This window comes from Ranitomeya imitator, chromosome 4, assembly GCF_032444005.1.
Source record: "Ranitomeya imitator isolate aRanImi1 chromosome 4, aRanImi1.pri, whole genome shotgun sequence".
NCBI lineage: Eukaryota > Metazoa > Chordata > Amphibia > Anura > Dendrobatidae > Ranitomeya > Ranitomeya imitator.
The window spans coordinates 12,143,281-12,164,897 of NC_091285.1; the positions used below are offsets into that span (position 1 = coordinate 12,143,281).

General features: G+C 47.0%; 1 protein-coding gene across 1 annotated transcript in view; it reads right to left on the reverse strand.

The window, feature by feature from the left end:
- Positions 1-21,617, reverse strand: part of LOC138674412 (pre-mRNA-splicing factor 38B-like) — a 64,078-nt gene that overhangs the window by 12,469 nt on the left and 29,992 nt on the right. The gene's annotated exons all lie outside the window — the stretch shown is intronic.

A 21,617-nucleotide genomic window follows, 5' to 3' on the forward strand; every position in this document is an offset into this window, starting at 1 on the left:
CCACCCAATGGGAAATAATCAAAGAGGTGACCCAATGCCGGATTCTGTGTTTTGAGGCCAAGTATGGACCACAATTCACAAACCGGATGTGGTTCTTCTGACTCAAACACAGCAGCCTCATAGCCATAGATGGGGCAATCGAATTAAGGTCAGGAGATCCTCGGCCGGTCCGTGCATCATTAGTCCATACATTGATGGGTGCATCCAGCCTTAAGCAGATCCCCTATTTATGGAGTCCCAGAAGTCCAGTATCATACATAACTAGCCAACACCTTGCTGATGAGATCCAATAGATCAAAACAAAGCTGTCCGCAAACAGTTGTCTCTGGTTAAATTTGTAGGAAGTTTTAATAACTTAATATCTAGAGGCACATTCAGGGCAAGAACTGTGACTTTACTAAGGGTAGAAAGTTCATTTGGTGGAATCCAAGACAACTGTTTAAGGGGACATATGCAACTGCTGCGCCCCAGAGTCCTGGTCGTTGCAGTAATGTCGCTCTGCCACTAAGGGGAGTGATGTTATGTCTGATTGCACTAAAGAAGTTCACCTGACCAGGTATCACAGTCACACATTACACTTCACACTCCGGCCACCAGGGGGAGCAAAAGGCACTATGTATTAGGCCACTGGTAAAACTGGAGGTTGGATAGGAAGTTAGAACAGAACGCAGCCTGGGAGAGCTCCAGGGAGGACCTGTCAGGGGTGGGTTCCTGACAGGTACCTAGCAGAAAGGACAGAACGTACGGAGCCGCGCCTGCACTACCTTGCGGCGGCATCCTAAGGAAGGACACGAAGCGAAGGATATTGTGGAGAAAAGAGAAACTTCACAGCACAAAGGAGAGCCAGTAGGAGTCGTGCCCCGAGATCGGCAACATCCTACTGAGGCGCGTAGCCGGTGGCCGGAACGCAGAGGAAGTAACTGACTCCAAGCATTACTTCAAACAGCGGCAGGACAGTTGATTATAGGTTGGCTGTCTACCATACATCACCTAAGAAGACATAGGGGGCAAACGTGGAGAGGGGCGTCTCTAGGGTCCCAGAATAGCTCCGGGCCTTCCCGTCAAACGGGTGTGTCCTAGCCAGATATACTTGGGGGACGGAGAGAGAGAAAGAACGAATACGAAAGTTGTGAGGACTATCCCGAATGCTCAGCAGGGAAGAACTACAACACACAGGCACTAGTTGGTAGGCACTAATTTCCACCTGCAAAGGGAACTCTGGATGTGCCTTCATACCGGCCGGACTCAGACAGCCCTGTTAACAGTGCTCTGGATTGCGGATCCCGAAGTCATCAGTAAAAAGGTAAAGAGACTGCAACCCTGTGTCCTCGTTATTAACTGCGCCTCACACCATCGCCACCTACACTACTGGGAAGCCTTGGGAATAAACTTCACCTGTGGGAAGGTTTACCATCCAGCTGCCATTCCATCACCCCAGCGGACCCCTACACAGCGTCGGTCACCCTGACCGAATACTACAGGTGGCGTCATGAACCCTTGACAAACTTACATCACCCTTTCATTGGACGCCCCTTAGCAGGGTCACGGACCGGGTCCAGCCACCGTGACAACCCTAGAACTGAGACAGAGAGGACCGGTACCGAGTAACCAGCGGCCCTGTGTCTGGGGGTGCTCCACAACCATTTGCCTTAGATTACCCCAAACTCTCCCGTCATGTCCAGGAGGCTCTTGGAAAAAAGGGAGATCACCTAGACTCCCTGAAAGTTGGCAAATTCCACGGACACTGGAGAAGTTTCAACCTTTTTTATGGTCATGATTTCAAGCTCCCAAAGACACATTGGGAGCAGGAAGAAACCAATACAACTGTTTAGAATGGGGGGTGTCGTGAAAGGCAATTCAGTAACACAATGTACATAGCGATCAGAGCACATACAGTGATCTGACAATAACCCAAAATAATAGAACAAGCTCTGAGACGTGGGAACTCTGTAGACCGCAATCCCTGATCCTCTCCAAACACAACTAGAGGCAGCCGTGGATTGCGCCTAACGCTCCCTATGCAACTCGGCACAGCCTGAGAAACTAACTAGCCTGAAGATAGAAAAATAAGCCTACCTTGCCTCAGAGAAATACCCCAAAGGAAAAGGCAGCCCCCCACATATAATGACTGTGAGTAAGATGAAAAGACAAACGTAGGGATGAAATAGATTCAGCAAAGTGAGGCCCGATATTCTAGACAGAACGAGGATAGCTGGACAGAAAAAATAGCAACAAATAGCAAAGAAGCACTTAGCTATGCAGAGCAGCAGGCCACAGGAATGATCCAGAGATACACAAGTCCAACACTGGAACATTGACAGGAAGCATGGAGTAGAGAAGCAGCTAACGAGCTCACCAGATCACCTGAGGGAGGAAACTCAGAAGCAGCAGTACCAGTTTCCTCCACAAACGGAAGCTCCCAGAGAGAATCAGCCGAAGTACCACTTGTGACCACAGGAGTGAACTCTGCCACAGAATTCACAACAGTACCCCCCCCTTGAGGAGGGGTCACCGAACCCTCACCAGAGCCTCCAGGCCGACCAGGATGAGCCACATGAAAGGCACGAACAAGATCAGGAGCATGGACATCAGAAGCAAAAACCCAGGAATTATCTTCCTGAGCATAACCCTTCCATTTAACCAGATACTGGAGTTTCTGTCTTGAAACACGAGAATCCAAAATCTTCTCCACAATATACTCCAATTCCCCCTCCACCAAAACCGGGGCAGGAGGCTCAACAGATGGAACCATAGGTGCCACGTATCTCCGCAACAATGACCTATGGAATACGTTATGTATGGAAAAAGAATCTGGGAGGGTCAGACGAAAAGACACAGGATTAAGAACCTCAGAAATCCTATACGGACCAATAAAACGAGGTTTAAACTTAGGAGAGGAAACCTTCATAGGAATATGACGAGAAGATAACCAAACCAGATCCCCAACACGAAGTCGGGGACCCACACGGCATCTGCGAGTAGCGAAAAGTTGAGCCTTCTCCTGGGACAAGGTCAAATTGTCCACTACCTGAGTCCAAATCTGCTGCAACCTGTCCACCACAGTATCCACACCAGGACAGTCCGAAGACTCAACCTGTCCCGAAGAGAAACGAGGATGGAACCCAGAATTGCAGAAAAACGGCGAAACCAAGGTAGCCGAGCTGGCCCGATTATTAAGGGCGAACTCAGCCAAAGGCAAAAAGGACACCCAGTCATCCTGATCAGCAGAAACAAAGCATCTCAGATATGTTTCCAAGGTCTGATTGGTTCGTTCAGTCTGGCCATTAGTCTGAGGATGGAAAGCCGAGGAAAAAGACAAGTCAATGCCCATCCTACCACAAAAGGCTCGCCAAAACCTCGAAACAAACTGGGAACCTCTGTCAGAAACAATATTCTCTGGAATGCCATGCAAACGAACCACATGCTGGAAGAACAAAGGCACCAAATCAGAGGAGGAAGGCAATTTAGACAAGGGTACCAGATGGACCATCTTAGAAAAGCGATCACAGACCACCCAAATGACTGACATCTTTTGAGAAACGGGAAGGTCAGAAATAAAATCCATAGAGATATGTGTCCAAGGCCTCTTCGGGACCGGCAAGGGCAAAAGCAACCCACTGGCACGAGAACAGCAGGGCTTAGCCCGAGCACAAATCCCACAGGACTGCACAAAAGTACGCACATCCCGCGACAGAGACGGCCACCAAAAGGATCTAGCCACTAACTCTCTGGTACCAAAGATTCCAGGATGACCAGCCAACACCGAACAATGAAGTTCAGAGATAACTCTATTCGTCCACCTATCAGGGACAAACAGTTTCTCCGCTGGGCAACGATCAGGTTTATTAGCCTGAAATTTTTGCAGCACCCGCCGCAAATCAGGGGAGATGGCAGACACAATTACTCCTTCCTTGAGGATACCCGCTGGCTCAGATAAACCCGGAGAGTCGGGCACAAAACTCCTAGACAGAGCATCCGCCTTCACATTTTTAGAGCCCGGAAGGTACGAAATCACAAAGTCAAAATGGGCAAAAAACAACGACCAACGAGCTTGTCTAGGATTCAAGCGCTTGGCAGACTCGAGATAAGTCAAGTTCTTATGATCAGTCAATACCACCACGCGATGCTTAGCTCCTTCAAGCCTCCTCCTCGAATGCCCACTTCATGGCCAGCAACTCTCGGTTGCCCACATCATAATTTCGCTCAGCAGGCGAAAACTTCCTGGAAAAGAAAGCGCATGGTTTCATCACTGAGCAACCAGGACCTCTCTGTGACAAAACAGCCCCTGCTCCAATCTCAGAAGCATCAACCTCGACCTGGAACGGAAGAGAAACATCTGGTTGACACAACACAGGGGCAGAAGAAAAACGACGCTTCAACTCCTGAAAAGCCTCCACAGCAGCAGAAGACCAATTGACCAAATCAGCACCCTTCTTGGTCAAATCGGTCAATGGTTTGGCAACACTACAAAAATTGCAGATGAAGCGACGATAAAAATTAGCAAAGCCCAGGAACTTTTGCAGACTTTTCAGAGATGTTGGCTGAGTCCAATCATGGATGGCTTGGACCTTAACCGGATCCATCTCGATAGTAGAAGGGGAAAAGATGAACCCCAAAAATGAAACCTTCTGCACACCAAAGAGACACTTTGATCCCTTCACAAACAAAGAATTAGCACGCAGGACCTAAAAAACCGTTCTGACCTGCTTCACATGAGACTCCCAATCATCCGAGAAGATCAAAATGTCATCCAAGTACACAATCAGGAATTTATCCAGGTACTCACGGAAGATGTCATGCATAAAGGATTGAAACACTGATGGAGCATTGGCAAGTCCGAACGGCATCACTAGATACTCAAAATGACCCTCGGGCGTATTAAATGCAGTTTTCCATTCATCGCCTTGCCTGATTCTCACCAGATTATACGCACCACGAAGATCTATCTTAGTGAACCAACTAGCCCCCTTAATCCGAGCAAACAAATCAGATAACAATGGCAAGGGGTACTGAAATTTAACAGTGATCTTATTAAGAAGGCGATAATCTATACACGGTCTCAGCGAACCATCCTTCTTGGCTACAAAAAAGAACCCTGCTCCTAATGGCGACGATGACGGGCAAATATGCCCCTTCTCCAGGGATTCCTTCACATAACTGCGCATAGCGGTGTGCTCAGGCACGGATAAATTAAACAGTCGACCTTTTGGGAATTTACTACCAGGAATCAAATTGATAGCACAATCACAATCCCTATGCGGAGGCAGGGCATCGGACTTGGGCTCATCAAATACATCCCGGTAATCAGACAAGAACTCTGGAACCTCAGAAGGGGTGGATGACGAAATTGACAGAAATGGAACATCACCATGTACCCCCTGACAACCCCAGCTGGACACCAACATGGAATTCCAATCCAATACTGGATTATGGGCTTGTAGCCATGGCAACCCCAACACGACCACATCATGCAGATTATGCAACACCAGAAAGCGAATAACCTCCTGATGTGCAGGAGCCATGCACATGGTCAGCTGGGTCCAGTATTGAGGCTTATTCTTGGCCAAAGGCGTAGCATCAATTCCTCTCAATTGAATAGGACACTGCAAGGGCTCCAAGAAAAACCCACAACGCTTAGCATATTCCAAGTCCATCAAATTCAGGGCAGCGCCTGAATCCACAAATGCCATGACAGAATATGATGACAAAGAGCAGATCAAGGTAACGGACAGAAGAAATTTTGACTGTACAGTACCAATGGTGGCAGACCTAGCGAACCGCTTAGTGCGCTTAGGACAATCAGAGATAGCATGAGTGGAATCACCACAGTAGAAACACAGACCATTCAGACGTCTGTGTTCTTGCCGTTCAACTCTGGTCAAAGTCCTATCGCACTGCATAGGCTCAGGTTTAATCTCAGGTAATACCGCCAAATGGTGCACAGATTTACGCTCACGCAAGCGTCGACCGATCTGAATGGCCAAAGACATAGACTCATTCAAACCAGCGGGCATAGGAAATCCCACCATGACATCCTTAATGGCTTCAGAGAGACCCTTTCTGAAAATGGCTGCAAGCGCAGATTCATTCCATTGAGTGAGCACGGACCATTTTCTAAATTTCTGGCAATATAGCTCTATCTCATCCTGAGCCTGACAAAGAGCCAGCAAATTCTTTTCTGCCTGATCTACTGAATTAGGCTCATCGTACAGCAATCCAAGCGCCAGGAAAAACGCATCGATATTACTTAATGCAGGATCTCCTGACGCAAGAGAAAATGCCCAGTCCTGAGGGTCGCCACGCAAAAAAGAAATGACGATCCTAACCTGTTGCGCTGGGTCACCAGAAGAGCGAGGTTTCAAAGCCAGAAACAGTTTACAATTATTCTTGAAACTCAGAAATTTAGTTCTATCTCCAAAAAACAAATCTGGAATAGGAATTCTCGGTTCTAACAAAGAATTCTGAACCACAAAATTTTGAATATCTTGAACTCTTGCCGTGAGCTGATCTACACATGAAGACAGACCTTTAATGTCCATTGTAACACCTGTGTCCTGAAGCACCCAAATGTCTAGGGGAAAAAAAAGACAAATGACAGTGCAAAGGAAAAAAAATGGTCTCAGAACTTCTTTTTTCCCTCTATTGAGAATCATTAGTACTTTTGGCTTCCTGTACTGTTGTGAAAGGCAATTCAGTAACACAATGTACATAGCGATCAGAGCACATACAGTGATCTGACAATAACCCAAAATAATAGAACAAGCTCTGAGACGTGGGAACTCTGTAGACCGCAATCCCTGATCCTCTCCAAACACAACTAGAGGCAGCCGTGGATTGCGCCTAACGCTACCTATGCAACTCGGCACAGCCTGAGAAACTAACTAGCCTGAAGATAGAAAAATAAGCCTACCTTGCCTCAGAGAAATACCCCAAAGGAAAAGGCAGCCCCCCACATATAATGACTGTGAGTAAGATGAAAAGACAAACGTAGGGATGAAATAGATTCAGCAAAGTGAGGCCCGATATTCTAGACAGAACGAGGATAGGAAAGATAACTTTGCAGTCTACACAAAACCCTAAAGAAAACCACGCAAAGGGGGCAAAAAGACCCTCCGTACCGAACTAACGGCACGGAGGTACACCCCTTGCGTCCTAGAGCTTCCAGCAAAACAAATAGACAAGCTGGACAGAAAAAATAGCAACAAATAGCAAAGAAGCACTTAGCTATGCAGAGCAGCAGGCCACAGGAATGATCCAGAGATACACAAGTCCAACACTGGAACATTGACAGGAAGCATGGATCAAAGCATTAGGTGGAGTTAAGTAGAGAAGCAGCTAACGAGCTCACCAGATCACCTGAGGGAGGAAACTCAGAAGCAGCAGTACCAGTTTCCTCCACAAACGGAAGCTCCCAGAGAGAATCAGCCGAAGTACCACTTGTGACCACAGGAGTGAACTCTGCCACAGAATTCACAACAGGGGGGCTCATATAGCCGGTTGCCCTAATTTACCCCATTTTTCTTCTCCATAGATAATGTGATTCATGCGAACTATCCTGGAAAAAACGGGAGGTCACTTACACTTTCTGAAAGTTAGCAAATTTCAGTTTGAAGAAGCTTCAACATTTTTTTTATGGATGACTTCAAGCACTGGTGCAAAAAAGGCACATTGAGGGCAAGAACAGGACCTGTCCAGAGGGTAGGAGATAACTAAGACAACTGCTTAGGGAAGGCCCATATAGCAGGTTTCCCTAAGCTACCCAATTCTTCTCCAAGTAGGAGGATCAAAAATAGTCAACCAAGACAACTGCTTAGGGAAGGCTCACGTAGCAGGTTTCTCTAAGTTATCCCATATTTCTTCTCCACCTAGGAGGATCAAAAGGAGACAACCAAGACAACTGCTTATGGAAGACCCATGTAGCAGGTTTCCCTAAATTACTCCATTCTCCTTCTCCAAGTAGGAGGATCAAAAAGAGGCAACCAAGACAATTCCTTAGGGAAGTCTCATGTAGCAGGTTTCTCTAAGTTATCCCATTCTTCTTCTCCAGGTAGGAGGATCAAAAGGAGGCACCAAGACAACTGCAAAGGGAAGGCTCATGTAGTAGGTTTCCCTAAGTTACCCCCCTTCTTCTTCTCCAGGTAGGAGGATCAAAAGGAGGCAACCAAGACAACTGCTTAAGGAAGACTCGCGTAGCTGGTTTCCCTAAGTTACCCCAATCTTCTTCTCCAGGTAGGAGGATCAAAAGGAGTCAACCAAGACAACTGTTTAGGGAAGGCTCACATAGCAGGTTTCCCTAAGTTATCCCATTCTTCTTCTCCATGGATAACGTGATATTTGCAAACTCTCATGGCATGCTCAGAACAAAATGGAGACCGCCTAGGCTGCCTAAAGAAATATCGAATCCCTTGGGCGTCACAGAAGCTTCAACTTTTTTTCATCCCTACGACTGAGCTCAGGCATTCAGGGGCACAATAGGGGTTGGGAATAGATACTTTCCCAAGAGAAGGAGGATTAGAGTGACTGCCCCTTTACAAAAATTGGATGGAGACATGGACCACCACGCATAACAGACCCCAGTGTGCTCTTGCTATGGAATTGTCTCTCCTCTGTGGTCCCCTTTTGCTTGATCCATCCACATTGTTAATATAGACTTTGCCAATAAGGTCCAAAAAGACTGAAACAGATCTGTCCACAAAGGTTGTGTATAACAGGGTCAAACCACAGATGTCTTCTGAAGGAAGGAGCCAAAATCAAACTGCCCCATCCTTGTTCTCCTTGGATATCTCAAATTTCAGAAGCCTACCTTAATTTGCCCATCATCTCTTTGACATGCCCATCATATTCGGGGGAGATTTGTCCTTTCTACTCTACTACTAGCTTACCATTAACAAAAAGAACCCAATGCAAAGTAGTAGAATAAAGTCCCATTATTCTTGGGTACTCACCCCTGCCAGATCTGACGCATTGATTTTCTTCTCTCTGAGCCCTGAATCAAAAAGAAGAAGAGAAAAAATGGAACTGCAGGGGGGGCGATAATTACAGATGAGTCCAAAAACAGAACAAGGCGCTTTCAGAAAGCCAGGATCCCATTAATGAATCATATCCTAGCCACGTAGTAACCTAACCAGCAAAAGTGGAAAGAAAGGCTCCCTTGAGAGGCTTTTCCGTCACGACCTCGTCGCTGATCTAATGCACTTTCATTTTAGCCTGAAATTATGGATATTTTTAGATCTAATTTCACCCATAATTATAGATGCGTCTTAACCAAGAAACAAAAAGTTGTACGTTGTGTTCCAAGCTCTGACGTCTGATGATGAACCAGTGTCCCATTATCTACAAGGTGGAGTTAATGTGACCCAGGTTTCTCTATATATCCTAATTCTCGGCACATAATTTCTTCATCTTTTTTCAATAACGGAAATTACCATAGGCAGTCTACGTCAACCGTTAGGCTTCTTCAATTATCTTATTAGTCACCGTGAGTCAAATGGTGAAGAGCAGAAGATAAAATAACCCATCAGGAGATGAAAAACTGTTGAAAATTTCTGACTTGGGTTCACTGGGACTAAAAAATTCACAGTGTCTACTATGGTCATGGTGGAAGGGTCCAATGGATACATCCTCTATGGCCATGGTGGAAGGGTCCAATGGATACATCCTCTATGGCCATGGTGGAAGGGTCCAATGGATACATCCACTATGGTCATGGTGGAAGGGTCCAATGGATACATGGAAAAATAGACATCAAGAACCGTTAAAAGCTCATGTCGTCCCAGTGTTTGGCTTTCGAAAGTCGGCCTTTGACCACCTTCTGGTTTTGTCCAAGTTGCCCATCAGAAGACTTATCGTAAATGCTCGTTTTTTGATTGCCAAGGGACTTCTCCAGGTCATATTGAAGCCACAATACACACTAGATTCCCACCAATTTGGTGGGACAGATGATGTCGGGGGAGATATCAAACGCTTGATACTTTTGGTCTCCAGGCTGATGGATATCGGGGGGTAAGGAGACATAGACCAGCGTTTGGCCAAATTTTCTTCATGAGGTCCAAATTCAGACCTCACCTTGGGAAAACCTAACCTCATTGGGTATAATGAAAGATGTCATCACCATTTGGGGTCTTCAAGAGTAGTTTTTCTTGCCCTGACACTTCAAAAATCATCTCATTTGACACCACACTGGTCATTATCATTTTCACCCATCGAGCCATTGTCATCTCTGAACTCCAACAATGTAATAAAAGGAGAATTCTGAATTTGGCCGCTGACTAAAAGTAAAGAGATTTTATTTATGTCTTTCTATGTGGGATTAGAAAAAATAGCAGCTTTCTATGAAAGACAGCACCACCCCTGTGGAGAAGGCTAAGTCTGGTATTGCAGGTGAGTAATATTTTTTTTTGCAAAAAAAGAAAAATAAACAATTTTACTGGCCAACAATAACCGAGATGGCACTGCCTCCAGTATAATAAGGATTTTGCACCCAGCCAGTGAGCACCGTTACCTGCATCCCCGAGGGACAGGAACCGTTAATTATGTTTCCGAGACAGGTGAGAGAAGGCGCCACCAGCGCCGGCTTCCCACAAACAAATAATCTCCGAGCCGAGGAACATATCGAGATTTGTGATAAAATATCATGTCGCTTCCTAATTAATTTTCCTTGGCAAAATTTCAATCTATTATTCAATTATCATCCCCCAATTAGCAAAGCAGAGCGAGTCGATGTGTCCATGGTGAGGGGAAAAATCAATCAGAAACTCTCATTTTAATTGCTCGGTTTAATCGACAGAGCCGAGGGTGATCCTGGAAAATCTAAGGTGCAAAAGGGCGTTTGCTCCCAAAATCAATAAACATGACATGAAAACATCGGCCTCGAGTCGGCCTTTTGGGCAGAGTCCTCTGATATTCTACATTGTCTCTTAATCATACATATATTATATCATTTAAATAGGATAATTTATAATTCTGACCAAGTGTAATTCCCACCACTAGGGGGAGCTCCCTGTATACAGAGATACATGACAAGATCTTGTCTGCATTCACCACTAGGGGGAGCTCCCTGTATAGAGAGATACATGATAAGATCTTGTCTGCAGTCACCACTAGGGGGAGTTCCCTGTATACAGAGATACATGATAAGATCCTGTCTGCAGCGACCACTAGGGGGAGCTCCCTGTATACAGAGATACATGATAAGATCCTGTCTGCAGCCACCACTAGGGGGAGCTCCCTGTATACAGAGATACATGAGAAGATCCTGTCTGCAGCCACCACTAGGGGGAGCTCCCTGTATACCGAGATACATGATAAGATCCTGTATACAGCCACCACTAGGGGGAGCTCCCTGTATACAGAGATACATGATAAGATCCTGTCTGCAGTCACCACTAGGGGGAGCTCCCTGTATATAGAGATACATGATAAGATCCTATCTGCAGCCACCACTAGGGGGAGCTCCCTATATACAGAGATACATGATAAGATCCTGTCTGCAATCACCACTAGGAGGAGCTCCATGTATACAGAGATACATGATAAGATCCTGTCTACAGCCACCACTAGGGGGAGCTCCCTGTATACAGAGATACATGATAAGATCCTGTCTGCAGTCACCACTAGGGGGAGCTCTCTGTATACAGAGAGACATGATAAGTTCCTGTCTGCAGTCACCACTAGGGGGAGCTCCCTGTATACAGAGACACATGAAAAGGTCCTGTCTGCAGCCACCACTAGGGGGAGCTCCCTGTATACAGAGATACATGATAAGATCCTGTCTGCAGCCACCACTAGGGGGAGCTCCCTGTATACAGAGATACATGATAAGATCCTGTCTGCAGCCACCACTAGGGGGAGCTCCCTGTATACAGAGATACATGATAAGATCCTGTCTGCAGTCACCACTAGGGGGAGCTCCCTTTATACAGAGATACATGATAAGATTCTGTCTGCAGCCACCACTAGGGGGAGCACCCTGTATACATAGATACATGATAAGATCCTGTCTGCAGCCACCACTAGGGGGAGCTCCCTGTATACAGAGATACATGATAAGATCCTGTCTGCAGCCGCCATTAGGGGGAGCTCCCTGTATACAGAGATACATGATAAGATCCTGTCTGCAGTCACCACTAGGGGGAGCTCCCTTTATACAGAGATACATGATAAGATTCTGTCTGCAGCCACCACTAGGGGGAGCTCCCTGTATACAGAGATACATGATAAGATCCTGTCTGCAGCCACCACTAGGGGGAGCTCCCTGTATACAGAGATACATGATAAGATCCTGTCTGCAGTCACCACTAGGGGGAGCTCCCTGTATACAGAGATACATGATAAGATCCTGTCTGCAGCCACCACTAGGGGGAGCTCCCTGTATACAGAGAGACATGATAAGTTCTTGTCTGCAGTCACCACTAGGGGGAGCTCCCTGTATACAGAGATATATGATAAGTTCCTGTCTGCAGACACCACAAGGGGGAGCTCCCTGTATACAGAGATACAGGATAAGATCCTGTCTGCAGCCACCACTAGGGGGAGCTCCCTGTATACAGAGATACATGATAAGATCCTGTCTGCAGCCACCAGTAGGGGGAGCTCCCTGTATACAGAGATACATGATAAGATCCTGTCTGCAGCCACCACTAGGGGGAGCTCCCTGTATACAGAGATACATGATAAGTTCCTGTCTGCAGACACCACAAGGGGGAGCTCCCTGTATACAGAGATACATGATAAGATCCTGTCTGCAGCCACCACTAGGGGGAGCTCCATGTATACAGAGATACATGATAAGATCCTGTCTGCAGTCACCACTAGGGGGAGCTCCCTGTATACAGAGAGACATGATAAGTTCCTGTCTGCAGTCACCACTAGGGGGAGCTCCCTGTATACAGAGATATATGATAAGTTCCTGTCTGCAGACACCACTAGGGGAGCTCCCTCTATACAGAGATACAGGATAAGTTCCTGTCTGCAGCCACCACTAGGGGGAACTCCCTGTATACAGAGATACATGATAAGATTCTGTCTGCAGTCACCACTAGGGGAGCTCCCTGTATACAGAGATACATGATAAGATCCTGTCTGCAGACACCACTAGGGGGAGCTCCCTGTATACAGAGAGACATGATAAGTTCCTGTCTGCAGACACCACAAGGGGGAGCTCCCTGTATACAAAGATACAGGATAAGATCCTGTCTGCAGCCACCACTAGGGGGAGCTCCCTGTATACAGAGATACATGATAAGATCCTGTCTGCAGCCACCACTAGGGGGAGCTCCCTGTATACAGAGATACATGATAAGATCCTGTCTGCAGCCACCACTAGGGGGAGCTCCCTGTATACAGAGATACATGATAAGATCCTGTCTGCAGTCACCACTAGGGGGAGCTCCCTGTATACAGAGAGACATGATAAGTTCCTGTCTGCAGTCACCACTAGGGGGAGCTCCCTGTATACAGAGATATATGATAAGTTCCTGTCTGCAGACACCACTAGGGGAGCTCCCTCTATACAGAGATACAGGATAAGTTCCTGTCTGCAGCCACCACTAGGGGGAACTCCCTGTATACAGAGATACATGATAAGATTCTGTCTGCAGTCACCACTAGGGGAGCTCCCTGTATACAGAGATACATGATAAGATCCTGTCTGCAGACACCACTAGGGGGAGCTCCCTGTATACAGAGATACATGATAAGATCCTGTCTGCAGCCACCACTAGGGGGAACTCCCTGTATACAGAGATACATGATAAGATTCTGTCTGCAGTCACCACTAGGGGGAGCTCCCTGTATACAGAGATACATGATAAGATCCTGTCTGCAGACACCACTAGGGGGAGCTCCCTGTATACAGAGATACATGATAAGATCCTGTCTGCAGCCACCACTAGGGGGAACTCCCTGTATACAGAGATACATGATAAGATCCTGTCTGCAGCCACCACTAGGGGGAGCTCCCTGCATACAGAGATACATGATAAGATCCTGTCTGCAGTCACCACTAGGGGGAACTCCCTGTATACAGAGATACAGGATAAGTTCCTGTCTGCAGCCACCACTAGGGGGAGCTCCCTGTATACAGAGATACATGATAAGATCCTGTCTGCAGACACCACTAGGGGGAGCTCCCTGTATACAGAGATACATGATAAGATCCTGTCTGCAGCCACCACTAGGGGGAGCTCCCTGTATACAGAGATACATGATAAGATCCTGTCTGCAGCCACCACTAGGGGGAGCTCCCTGTATACAGAGATACATGATAAGATCCTGTCTGCAGTCACCACTAGGGGGAGCTCCCTGTATACAGAGATACAGGATAAGTTCCTGTCTGCAGACACCACTAGGGGAGCTCCCTGTATACAGAGATACATGATAAGATCCTGTCTGCAGCCTCCACTATGGGGAGCTTCCTGTATACAGAGATACATGATAAGATCATGTCTGCAGCCACCACTAGGGGGAGCTCCCTGTATACAGAGATACATGATAAGATCCTGTCTGCAGCCACCACTAGGGGGAGCTCCCTGTATACAGAGATACATGATAAGATCCTGACTGCAGCCACCACTAGGGGGAGCTCCCTGTATACAGAGATACATGATAAGATCCTGTCTGCAGCCACCACTAGGGGGAGCTCCCTGTATACAGAGATACATGATAAGATCCTGACTGCAGCCACCACTAGGGGGAGCTCCCTGTATACAGAGATACATGATAAGATCCTGTCTGCAGCCACCACTAGGAGGAGCTCCCTGTATACAGAGATACATGATAAGATCCTGTCTGCAGTCACCACTAGGGGGAGCTCCCTGTATACAGAGATACATGATAAGATCCTGTCTGCAGGCACCACTAGGGGGAGCTCCCTGTATACAGAGATACATGATAAGATCCTGTCTGCAGTCACCACTAGGGGGAGCCCCTGTATACAGAGATACATGATAAGATCCTGTCTGCAGCCACCACTAGGAGGAGCTCCCTGTATACAGAGATACATGATAAGATCCTTTCTGCAGCCACCACTAGGGGGAGCTCCCTGTATACAGAGATACATGATAAGATCCTGTCTGCAGTCACCACTAGGGGGAGCTCCCTGTATACAGAGATACATGATAGGATCCTGTCTGCAGCCACCACTAGGGGGAGCTCCCTGTATACAGAGATACATGATAGGATCCTGTCTGCAGCCACCACTAGGGGGAGCTCCCTGTATACAGAGATACATGATAAGATCCTGTCTACAGCCACCACTAGGGGGAGCTCCCTGTATACAGAGATACATGATAAGATCCTGTCTGCAGCCACCACTAGGAGGAGCTCCCTGTATACAGAGACACATGATAAGATCCTGTCTGCAGCCTCCACTAGGGGGAGCTCCCTGTATACAGAGACACATGATAAGATCCTGTCTGCAGCCACCACTAGGGGGAGCTCCCTGTATACAGAGATACATGATAAGATCCTGTCTACAGCCACCACTAGGGGGAGCTCCCTGTATACAGAGATACATGATAAGATCCTGTCTACAGCCACCACTAGGGGGAGCTCCCTGTATACAGAGACACATGATAAGATCCTGTCTGCAGCCTCCACTAGGAGGAGCTCGCTGTATACAGAGACACATGATAAGATCCTGTCTGCAGCCTCCACTAGGGGGAGCTCGCTGTATACAGAGATACATGATAAGATCCTGTCTGCAGCCACCACTAGGGGGAGCTCCCTGTATACAGAGATACATGATAAGATCCTGTCTACAGCCACCACTAGGGGGAGCTCCCTGTATACAGAGATACATGATAAGATCCTGTCTGCAGCCACCACTAGGAGGAGCTCCCTGTATACAGAGACACATGATAAGATCCTGTCTGCAGTCACCACTAGGGGGAGCTCCCTGTATACAGAGATACATGATAAGATCCTGTCTGCAGCCACCACTAGGGGGAGCTCCCTGTATACAGAGATTCATGATAAGATCCTGTCTGCAGCCACCACTAGGGGGAGCTCCCTGTATACAGAGATACATGATAAGATCCTGTCTACAGCCACCACTAGGGGGAGCTCCCTGTATACAGAGATACATGATAAGATCCTGTCTGCAGCCACCACTAGGAGGAGCTCCCTGTATACAGAGACACATGATAAGATCCTGTCTGCAGCCTCCACTAGGGGGAGCTCCCTGTATACAGAGATACATGATAAGATCCTGCCTGCAGCCTCCACTAGGGGGAGCTCCCTGTATACAGAGATACATGATAAGATCCTGCCTGCAGCCTCCACTAGGGGGAGCTCCCTGTATACAGAGATACATGATAAGATCCTGTCTGCAGTCACCACTAGGGGGAGCTCCCTGTATACAGAGATACATGATAAGATTGTTTTTTTCCTTTGTTTTGGGATTCTCATCATTTTTTCCTTTATTCGTCTGTTGACAGAAGCATTCTTCATTCTTCATTCCTCGTTTCTCATTCCTCGTTCTTCATTCCTTGTTCTTCATTCCTCATTCTTCATGTATCATTCCTCGTTGTTCATCCCTTATTCCTCACTCTTCATTCCTCATTCCTTGTTCTTCATTCCTTGTTCTTCATTCCTCAGTCTTCATTCCTTGCTCCTCATTCCTTGTTCCTCATTGCTCATTCTTCATTCCTCATGCCTCGCTCCTCTTTCCTCGTTCCTCATTTTTCATTCCTCATTCCTCACTCTTCATTCCTTATTCCTTATTCCTTGTTCTTCATTCCCCATTCCTCGTTCCTCGTTTCTCATTCCTCATTTCTCGTTCCTCATTTCTTGTTCCTCGCTCTTCATTCCTCATTCCTCGCTCCTCATTCCTCACTCTTCCTTCCTCATTCCTTGTTCTTCATTCCTTGCTCTTCATTCCTCATTCCTCGCTCTTCAATCCTCGTTCCTCATTCCTCGTTCTTCATTCCTTGTTCCTCATTCCTCGTTCTTCATTCCTCGCTCTTCATTCCTCATTCTTCATTCCTTGTTCCTCATTCCTCACTCTTCATTCCTCATTCATCGTTCTTCATTCATTGCTCTTCATTCCTCATTCCTCGTTCTTCATTCCTCGTTCTTCGTTCCTCGTTCTTCATTCATCGTTCTTCATTCCTCACTCCTCGTTCTTCATTCCTCGCTCTTCATTCCTCATTCCTCATTCCTTTTTCCTCATTCCTCGCTCTTCATTCCTCATTCCTCGTTCTTCATTCCTCGTTCCTCATTCCTCGTTATTCATTCCTCGCTCTTCAATCCTCGTCCCTCATTCCTTGTTCCTCATTCCTTTTTCCTCATTCCTCATTCCTCATTCCTCGTTATTCATTCCTCGCTCTTCAATCCTCGTTCCTCATTCCTTGTTCCTCATTCTTCATTCCTCGGTCTTCATTCCTCGTTCCTCATTATTCATTCCTCGCTCTTCATTCTTCATTCTTCGCTCTTCATTCCTCATTCTTCATTCCTCGTTCCTCATTCCTCGCTCTTCATTCTTCATTCTTCATCCTCGTTCTTCATTCCTTGTTCCTCGTTCTTCATTTCTCATTCCTCATTCCTTTTTCCTCATTCCTCGCTCTTCATTCCTCATTCCTTTTTCCTCATTCCTCGCTCTTCAATCCTCGTTCCTCATTCCTTGTTCCTCATTCCTCATTCTTCATTCCTCATTCTTCATTCCTCGTTCTTCATTCCTTGTTCCTCGTTCCTCATTCTTCATTCCTCGTTCTTCATTCCTCGTTCTTCATTCCTCGTTCCTCATTCTTCATTCCTTGTTCCTCGTTCCTCATTCTTCATTCCTCGTTCTTCATTCCTTGTTCCTCGTTCCTCATTCTTCATTCCTCATTCTTCATTCCTCGTTCTTCATTCCTCGTTCCTCATTCTTCATTCCTTGTTCCTCGTTCCTTGTTCCTCGTTCCTCATTCTTCATTCCTCATTCTTCATTCCTCGTTCTTCATTCCTTGTTCCTCGTTCCTCATTCTTCATTCCTCGTTCTTCATTCCTCGTTCTTCATTCCTCGTTCCTCATTCTTCATTCCTTGTTCCTCGTTCCTCATTCTTCATTCCTCGTTCTTCATTCCTTGTTCCTCGTTCCTCATTCTTCATTCCTCATTCTTCATTCCTCGTTCTTCATTCCTCGTTCCTCATTCTTCATTCCTCATTCTTCATTCCTCGTTCTTCATTCCTCATTCCTCATTCTTCATTCCTCGTTCTTCATTCCTCGTTCTTCATTCCTCGTTCCTCATTCTTCATTCCTTGTTCCTCGTCCCTTGTTCCTCATTCTTCATTCCTCGTTCCTCATTCCTCGCTCTTCATTCTTCATTCTTCGCTCTTCATTCCTCGCTCTTCATTCCTCGCTCTTCATTCCTCGTTGCTCCCGGAGATCTGTCGCAGCCACATTACTATTCCGATCAGGAATATCTTTGACATTTGAGGAACAGAAATTTCACTTTCCCCTGAGAATTCCGGTCACAGGTAACAGCGCAGACACCAGAGGCAGCTCTGCTCTGCTGCATCTGACGCACTCAGCTCTGCTGCACCTGACACTCAGCTCTGCTGCATCTGACGCACTCAGCTCTGCTGCACCTGACACTCTCTCAGCTCTGCTGCACCTGACACACTCAGCTCTGTTGCACCTGACACTCAGCTCTGTTGCACCTGACACTCAGCTCTGCTGCACCTGACGCACTCAGCTCTGCTGCATATGACGCATTCAGCTCTGCTGCACCTGATGCACTTAGCTCTGCTGCACCTGATGTACTCAGCTCTTCTGCATATAACGCATTCAGCTCTGCTGCACCTGATGTATATTAAGGGTCACCAATCTAACCCAAGAAGAGGTGCGAAACCGGCTAAATAAGATTAAAATAGATAAATCTCCGGGTCCGGATGGCATACACCCACGAGTACTAAGAGAACTAAGTAATGTAATAGATAAACCATTATTTCTTATTTTTAGGGACTCTATAGCGACAGGGTCTGTTCCGCAGGATTGGCGCATAGCAAATGTGGTGCCAATATTCAAAAAGGGCTCTAAAAGTGAACCTGGAAATTATAGGCCAGTAAGTCTAACCTCTATTGTTGGTAAAATATTTGAAGGGTTTCTGAGGGATGTTATTCTGGATTATCTCAATGAGAATAACTGTTTAACTCCATATCAGCATGGGTTTATGAGAAATCGCTCCTGTCAAACCAATCTAATCAGTTTTTATGAAGAGGTAAGCTATAGGCTGGACCACGGTGAGTCATTGGACGTGGTATATCTCGATTTTTCCAAAGCGTTTGATACCGTGCCGCACAAGAGGTTGGTACACAAAATGAGAATGCTTGGTCTGGGGGAACATGTGTGTAAATGGGTTAGTAACTGGCTTAGTGATAGAAAGCAGAGGGTGGTTATAAATGGTATAGTCTCTAACTGGGTCGCTGTGACCAGTGGGGTACCGCAGGGGTCAGTATTGGGACCTGTTCTCTTCAACATATTCATTAATGATCTGGTAGAAGGTTTACACAGTAAAATATCGATATTTGCAGATGATACAAAACTATGTAAAGCAGTTAATACAAGAGAAGATAGTATTCTGCTACAGATGGATCTGGATAAGTTGGAAACTTGGGCTGAAAGGTGGCAGATGAGGTTTAACAATGATAAATGTAAGGTTATACACATGGGAAGAGGGAATCAATATCACCATTACACACTGAACGGGAAACCACTGGGTAAATCTGACAGGGAGAAGGACTTGGGGATCCTAGTTAATGATAAACTTACCTGGAGCAGCCAGTGCCAGGCAGCAGCTGCCAAGGCAAACAGGATCATGGGGTGCATTAAAAGAGGTCTGGATACACATGATGAGAGCATTATACTGCCTCTGTACAAATCCCTAGTTAGACCGCACATGGAGTACTGTGTCCAGTTTTGGGCACCGGTGCTCAGGAAGGATATAATGGAACTAGAGAGAGTACAAAGGAGGGCAACAAAATTAATAAAGGGGATGGGAGAACTACAATACCCAGATAGATTAGCGAAATTAGGATTATTTAGTCTAGAAAAAAGACGACTGAGGGGCGATCTAATAACCATGTATAAGTATATAAGGGGACAATACAAATATCTCGCTGAGGATCTGTTTATACCAAGGAAGGTGACGGGCACAAGGGGGCATTCTTTGCATCTGGAGGAGAGAAGGTTTTTCCACCAACATAGAAGAGGATTCTTTACTGTTAGGGCAGTGAGAATCTGGAATTGCTTGCCTGAGGAGGTGGTGATGGCGAACTCAGTCGAGGGGTTCAAGAGAGGCCTGGATGTCTTCCTGGAGCAGAACAATATTGTATCATACAATTATTAGGTTCTGTAGAAGGACGTAGATCTGGGGATTTATTATGATGGAATATAGGCTGAACTGGATGGACAAATGTCTTTTTTCGGCCTTACTAACTATGTTACTATGTTACTCAGCTCTGCTGCACCTGATGTACTCAGCTCTGCTGCATATAACGCACTCAGCTCTGCTGCACCTGACACACTCAGCTCTGCTGCACCTGATGTACTCAGCTCTGCCGCATCTGATGCACTCAGCTCTGCTGCACCTGACACACTCAGCTCTGCTGCACCTGATGTACTCAGCTCTGCTGCATCTGACGCACTCAGCTCTGCTGCACCTGACACACTCAGCTCTGCTGCACCTGATGTACTCAGCTCTACTGCATATGACGCACTCAGCTCTGCTGCACCTGACACACTCAGCTTTGCTGCACCTGATGTACTCAGCTCTGCTGCACCTGACACACTCAGCTCTGCTGCACCTGATGTACTCAGCTCTGCTGCACCTGACACACTCAGCTCTGCTGCACCTGACGCATTCAGCTCTGCTGCACCTGATGCACTTAGCTCTGCTGCACCTGACACACTCAGCTCTGCTGCACCTGACGCATTCAGCTCTGCTGCACCTGACACACTCAGCTCTGCTGCACCTGACGCATTCAGCTCTGCTGCACCTGACACACTCAGCTCTGCTGCACCTGACGCATTCAGCTCTGCTGCACCTGACACACTCAGCTCTGCTGCACCTGACGCATTCAGCTCTGCTGCACCTGACGCATTCAGCTCTGCTGCACCTAACACACTCAGCTCTGCTGCACCTAACACACTCAGCTCTGCTGCACCTGACACACTCAGCTCTGCTGCACCTGATGTACTCAGCTCTGCTGCATATAACGCACTCAGCTCTGCTGCACCTGACACACTCAGCTCTGCTGCACCTGATGTACTCAGCTCTGCTGCATCTGACGCACTCAGCTCTGCTGCACCTGACACACTCAGCTCTGCTGCACCTGATGTACTCAGCTCTGCTGCATCTGACGCACTCAGCTCTGCTGCACCTGACACACTCAGCTCTGCTGCACCTGATGTACTCAGCTCTACTGCATATGACGCACTCAGCTCTGCTGCACCTGACACACTCAGCTCTGCTGCACCTGATGTACTCAGCTCTGCTGCACCTGACACACTCAGCTCTGCTGCACCTGACGCATTCAGCTCTGCTGCACCTGACGCATTCAGCTCTGCTGCACCTGACACACTCAGCTCTGCTGCACCTGACGCATTCAGCTCTGCTGCACCTGACACACTCAGCTCTG